We start from the raw sequence: 7,263 nt of genomic DNA, 5'->3' as shown, positions 1-7,263 counted from the left end.
ACGCCGCTTTTAGCAATATTCCAGCAATATCACGGCGGGGTACACCAGAAATTGGCTTCACACAATGTACCCATGTGGGGATTCGAACCCGGGTCTTCGGCATGACGAGCCAATGCTTTAACCACTAGGCCACCCCACCGCCCCTTATTAAGCATTAATTTCATGATAGAAGCCAGTAACTATGTATGGTACTGCTTAAAAAGTATTCAAGCAAGGAGATATTGAATAATCCGACATTTTTCCGGGCCCAGTGAGTGTCGGATTGTACAGAGTCCACTGTATTTACAGACCGCCGCCATTTAGCTAGAGCATTGCTGAGTGCGGCGTAAAACTAAACTCACAGGAGTCTCGGACGTCCACAACACGGATCAAGTCTAACATACATCTTCATAGACAACATACACAGATGTATTATATCAGAAATACTTTATTCCTGAAAATATACCCAACCTCTGTCATGACAAAACTTCCAAGGCGCTTAGTCGTCTCAACAATGACATGATGCAAGTGAGTAAAGCGGGCGTAAAATATCTTGGCATTCGGGAACGCAAATAACAAATATTGCACTGTAAGCGAAGGGTTCCAAACCTGTACCCCGTTCCGCAAAACCATCTTAGCGCAACAAAGACGCAAAAATATGTTCAAGTACGGTACTTACAATCACCTTAACGCCAAGATCGCTTTGTGGGACGAGGCACTGGCTGTCTTTGATGAGAACAAAAATTGGGCAAGATTGAACAGAGCTTACAATACACTCAACAGATGTTGACATTAGGCATCAATACATATGGATTATGTAACAGTCATTACCTGGGATCGCTAAACTATCTGGCTATATCTACAAGCTTTGCTCTTCCTTTGCACATGTGTAATAAATAATATCTTATATTGAATCAAATCATATACATTGGTCATGCATTATGTTTATTGGTAAATAAATAGAAAATGTGTAAATCATTAGTTTGGTGTAAATGAACAAAATATATATAACTTTAATGATTATAAAAATTACTGGTGATGTTAGTCACCAAATGTCTAAGGATAACTGGATTAATTTAAAAAAGACAACCAAATTTAAGAGTTTTCATTATTAAGAATTAACATTTTTATAAATCTTGCTATGCTTTGTTTCAAGGTTTAAGTGCATGTCTTATTTATGTTATAGCAAAATTACTCAAAATTACTTTAATTACTCAGTAATCAGTTGATATAAACTGTTATGTAAATTATGGTTCATTGTCTAAGTCACCACTATGAACCCCTGTTAACTAAACAAATTTGATATAATTAAAATGCAGGAAAATAGTGGAATTGAATTCTGGTGATCACAACTAAATAATCTAAACATGGCAACAGTGGGCATGACATTTTGACTGTGGTCTGTTTGAAGAGGAAAAACATTTTAAATAATGTATAACCAACTATAACCTACAAATGCAAAGATATAACATGCTGTAATATGTGAAGAACTTGAACTGTATCATTGGGGTCAGAATTCACAACCATGCCCAAACTGTTGATAGCTGCTGTAGCCTTAAATCGGTGCTGCTCTCTATAAACCATTGTGACTTAAAGCTACACTGGGCAGCTGGCTGTCCCGAATATTTTCCAAACAGGTGATCAGCCAAACCTTCATGCAGTTTGTACACTTAAGTAAAGTGCAAGTGTAATGATCTAACAACAGGTGTAACAATATTCACTCCCTAACACACCTGCCTTCAACTACATGACCCCTCCAACAGCCTCTTGTATATTCCTATTGTACCTTAAGTTGGGCTGGCTATCAATGTAAATCATAGAGATCAATAATTGCTAACAAAATACTGATTATCGATAGATATCGGATACGTAACTTTTAGCAAATATGTCAAAACTGTCTGAAATAAATGAATATATTCCACATCACTGGTGAGTTTTGACATGTTTATGCATGGATTATTAACAAAACTGTATCCTGAACATAACTGAGATCAGGGCCAGTTCCTCAAAGCGATCAGTGCTAAGACGATCCTTTAACATAGACTTACGACAGTTGTAGCGATCGCTTTGAGGAACGGGACCCAGACCATGAATGAAGTCCTGCATTTGCATATTGTGTGAGAAGATAAATACTTTTATCTGTCAAAAAAGTAAATGTACAAGATTATCGATAACACAATTTTCATATTGATAATCATTAATAATGTTTCCTATCGACAATCCTCCTGATTATCGATTATTTTAGCCAGCCCTAACCTCCAGTATGTCATAGCATATGCCTTGAAGCAAAATCAAAATCTATGTTGCTGACATTATACCAATAATTACTGACGGATTAGGATATTATAGAAAGTGAGTCTTAAGATTTGTGAAAATATATACAGCTCATAAATACACTGTAATAAACGAGCAATTAATCAACATATATACAGTAAATCTGGTCATTTGTAAGCATGAAATTGATCAGAATGAACAGACAAGTCAAATAATAAATATCAAAATGTATGGTTATGTATAATGGTTTAACATAAGTTGTAGTCCAACATGTTTCAATGGTGAAGTGTAAACACACAGAAAACTATATTGTGCACTCAGGGATGAAGGAATACAATTTCTGAAACAATAAACCAGAAAAATAATACTAAAAGACACCTGACAAACTGGTAAGTAAATTTTAGGGTGGCAGGTATTTAATACAGGTTAACAATAAACAATGTATAACGTTACAACCCTGGATTATTCCTCAAAGAAATCTTTGCACAGTGATGGAACCTGATGTTTGCAGTATTTAAATGGCTCTTTGGAACTGGGAAGAGGACACTTAATTCAACATATAGTGCCCCTAAGGGATTAGACACTCCATAATCTGGTTCTGGTTCAGGGTCTGGGTCTGGGTCTGGGGTTAGGGTTAGGGTTAGGGTTAGGGTTAGGGTTAGGGTTAGGGTTAGGGTTAGGGTAAGGGTAAGGGTAAGGGTAAGGGTAAGGGTAAGGGTAAGGGTAAGGGTAAGGGTTAGGTCCAGGTCTGGGCCTGGGTCTGGGATCTTATCGAAAAAAAAGAGACATTGTCTCAAAAAATTCTTGAAAAATAAACTGCGACACTTTTAACAAGATTACATTGCAGCAAGACGCTTTTGCTAAAAAATATTCAGACTCATGGATATAACTAAATACAACATATGGTTTTGCAGCTGTTGTTGAAAAAAAAAATCTGTTCTGAGATGGTCAAATTGTTCTGAAAATTCTGCTCAACTGTCATTCATAATACACTGATAGAAATACTCTAAACATGAACAGAGTGTTTTCACTAGTACCTGTATGTTATCTATACATATTAACAAGTGGTTTCCACTAGAACATTATCTGTAAACATGAACAGGGGTTTCAACTAGAACATTATCTGTAAACATGAACAGGTGGTTTCCACAAGAACATTATCTGTAAACATGAACAGGGGTTTCAACTAGAACATTATCTGTAAACATGAACAGGTGGTTTCCACAAGAACATTATCTGTAAACATGAACAATGGTTTCCACTAGAACATTATCTGTAAACATGAACAGGGTTTCCACTAGAACATTATCTGTAAACATGAACAGGTGGTTTCCACAAGAACATTATCTGTAAACATGAAGAGGGGTTTCAACTAGAACATTATCTGTAAACATGAACAGGTGGTTTCCACAAGAACATTATCTGTAAACATGAACAGGGTTTCCACTAGAACATTATCTGTAAACATGAACAAGTGGTTTCCACTAGAACATTATCTGTAAACATGAAAAGTGGTTTCCACAAGAACATTATCTGTAAACATGAACAGGGGTTTCAACTAGAACATTATCTGTAAACATGAACAGGGGTTTCAACTAGAACATTATCTGTAAACATGAACAGGGGTTTCAACTAGAACATTATCTGTAAACATGAACAGGGGTTTCAACTAGAACATTATCTGTAAACATGAACAGGGGTTTCAACTAGAACATTATCTGTAAACATGAACAGTGGTTTCCACCTGTACATTATCTGTAAGCAGGAACAAGGGGTTCCCACAAGCAAAAGGTTTTGATTGACAAGTTGTGTTAACAAACAGGTAAATAACAAAACTTAAAGAGATCCATTCAACAATAAAAACACTTCACAAACAAAACATCAACAGTACAAATTTGGAATGATGTATCCTGACAAATACATAACAATCACCCAACAAATTTCATGAACAGTAAGACCTAAATATAAGTACACTTACTCTAAAGTCAAGACCTAAATATAAGTACTTACTCTAAAGTCAAGACCTAAATATAAGTACACTTACTCTAAAGTCAAGACCTAAATTGAATGGAAGTACACAAAAAATATTCAAAAGAACTTGTAAGTACAGTGTAAATTTGCCCAATATTAGGGATGAATTTGGGAAAGGGGTGGGAAGTAGGTTGATATTGATTTAGAACAAAAGTACCAATGCCATTCTCTCATAGTTAAAAGGATATGTTAACAGTAAGTTCAATAACCTTTTCTAAATTGCAGGTAAACATATTTTTTGCAACTAACCTCACAAACATTTGATGAAGATCACATCTCATGGAAGATGATTTATCTTGCAAGTAAGGAATAGCAAGGAATTGTTACCAGCCTGGTTGGCACTATTGATAAAATTTAATGGTATTCCCTAAGTGTTCAAATTGAGTGAGTGAGTGAATTTAGTTTTACGCTGCTTTCAGCAATATTCCAGCAATATCAGGGAGGGGGACCCTAAGTGTTCAAAGTCCCATTAGGGACAAACCATTTGATATTCTGGGTTTAGGTCTGGGACTTTACCGTCTCAGTAACTTCTTGAAAAAATGGGTTCTAACTGTATAATACACAATATATCTATTGTTGAAAACTGTTTCTTAAAAAAAGAAAGAGACTTTTAATTTTCATTATAAAATATCTGGTTTTAAAGACGTAGCTGAGAAAATATCTAGCATCCATACCGTTCCCAGATCCCCTTAAACTTTCAAATGGTCTGTCCCAAATATGTGTTGGAATCAGAAACCCAATGATTCTCACAGCGGGGTGTTGGCAAATAAACCAAACCAATGTCTACTGATGATATAATGACTGCATGTAACTAATAAATATTTTCAGACAACAAAACAACGATTAGTATTGTTACAATGAGACAGGTAGTTTGGTGAGCGGTTGTTCACAGATAATAGGCCACAATAAATGACAGCCACACAACTAGTATCACAATGGTTCAACCAGCATATACTGATATATCTCCCATAGTAGAAAGTTCTAATCGCTAACTGGGTATACTTCCGATATAACAACATGGACAACATATATCAAGACATAACAAAACTTGAAGATACAGTTAATCTGCAATAACCCTGCTTGCCAGAAAAATAAAAAATAAAAATGGTATAAAGTACAACGGTGCCAAGAAACTTTGGAACACCATATTCTGGGCCCTGTTAAATGGATCTGATGCCACAAGTGCAGTGTGCTGGGTGTCTTGAAATGGGTGAATTTAGTTTTATGCCACATTTAGCAGTATTCCAGCAATATCACAGTGGGGGACACCAGAAAATGAAATGTTGAAATATATTTTTAGTCTTTTTTCATGCAAAGTGTCAAATCAATAAAATACTCATCCCTAAGCTGGTGAGCATGTTCAGTCATGCATTCCTTATGAATATGCAGTCTACAATCTAGCTGACCTCTACTATAAGTGTTTGGCATATTCACTTAGTAAATGAAAATGAAAAATACCACTATTTGATTCTTTGACACCATTCCCCTTACTTTTCACGAACAGGTCACACCAGCTTAATTCACAGATTTTTTTGCTCAATGCGGAAAGCAGTTTGAATCAAAATAAACTAAATGGGGAAATGTTTGATTAAGATTACTTTTCTAAAATTCACCTCTTGAAATGTAACGACAAACCTGAAGTTGATTCCAAAAGTATCAATCATACACAACAATATTTAGAGACCTATCAATGAAAAACAATTGTCTTGCCTAATGAAATGAATTTACAGTAAAATATAGACAGGAATTTGCAATATACACTTCATTCACAAAGACAGGCAGTTTCTACAATCTCGAACCTAAAGCGATCCACTGATAAACAAGGTTATGGTTAATCCAGTGAAAGCCATGTGTGTACAAGGCATTTGGCACCAGAGAACACACACAATGCCACTCCTTGTCCTGAGCAGTATGTGGAACAAATACATCAACATGATGTACCATGGTAACCATGGTAACAGTTGATAATACTTCATTGGTTCTGAAAATATATATTCTTTTTATGATTACTGCCTGAATGTCATAAACACGTGTTGATTGACGTACAACATCTAGACGATAAAATGTCTGATTGTCATTTTTCAGCTGACTAGGAACGTAACATTTAACATCGTGCATAAACATCATTTGGCTTTTTAGTTGTTTCCAGGAACATAATACAGTCAAAAACTCTTGGTGTTTCATCTTCTGAGACGATTACTATAAAATACTCTCCATACAGTGAATGGAAACAACCAGTGGATTACAACATGGAGACTTAACCAATCAGTGCTGTAGCAGAGCTGGGCTGTTGCCCAATCAGCATCACCCAAGGTTTTGTCAGGATATCTGTCATGGCTGGGTTTCAGTTGTCTGTACAATAAGCTAACAAGACTCTGCCTTGTTTGTACATAGCAAAGTACATAGCGGTGCTAGTCTACTATCAACAGGCATACACTTCCCACACAATTTATGTCAGCAAAGTGCTATCATCTAATAACAAGGATACATCAGCCAAAAAACCAAGATCGGCACGCACAAGCCTCATTGTATACAGCTTGTCCACCCATTTGGAAACCAGATAGAACTGTCTCCCTGATGGTGCTGGAAGATTGATAATTGTCATCGTTACTTACATAAGTTATCGCAAGGACCAGTATGCCTGTTGATTGTAGAGTTCAATTTTGACAACAGTCACATCCTACTTGTGCTACGTGTCATGAGTTGTTAACCACGGATAAGGATTAAAGGACATCATGACAGACATGGACATCATGACAGACATAGACATCATGACAGACAAGGTGATCATGACACACATGGACATCATGACAGACATGGACATCATGACAGACATAGACATCATGACAGACATGGACATCATAACAGACATGGACGTCATGACAGATATGGACATCATGACAGACAAGGTGATCATGACACACATGGACACCATGACAGACATGGACACATGACAGACATGGATGTCATGACAGACAT

General features: G+C 36.3%; 1 long non-coding RNA gene across 1 annotated transcript; it reads right to left on the bottom strand.

The window, feature by feature from the left end:
• Window positions 1–411: 411 nt before the first annotated feature.
• LOC124289815 lies at window positions 412–7,263 on the bottom strand. The gene is made up of 2 exons (XR_006901768.1): window positions 4,278–7,263; window positions 412–4,245 (listed from the first exon to the last, which is right to left on the bottom strand). It is a non-coding gene; the product is annotated as an uncharacterized LOC124289815 (long non-coding RNA).

Source organism: Haliotis rubra, unplaced genomic scaffold, assembly GCF_003918875.1.
Source record: "Haliotis rubra isolate DU_JTF1 unplaced genomic scaffold, ASM391887v1 Scf45, whole genome shotgun sequence".
Taxonomy (NCBI): domain Eukaryota; kingdom Metazoa; phylum Mollusca; class Gastropoda; order Lepetellida; family Haliotidae; genus Haliotis; species Haliotis rubra.
This window is presented reverse-complemented; position numbering and strand designations above follow the sequence as displayed.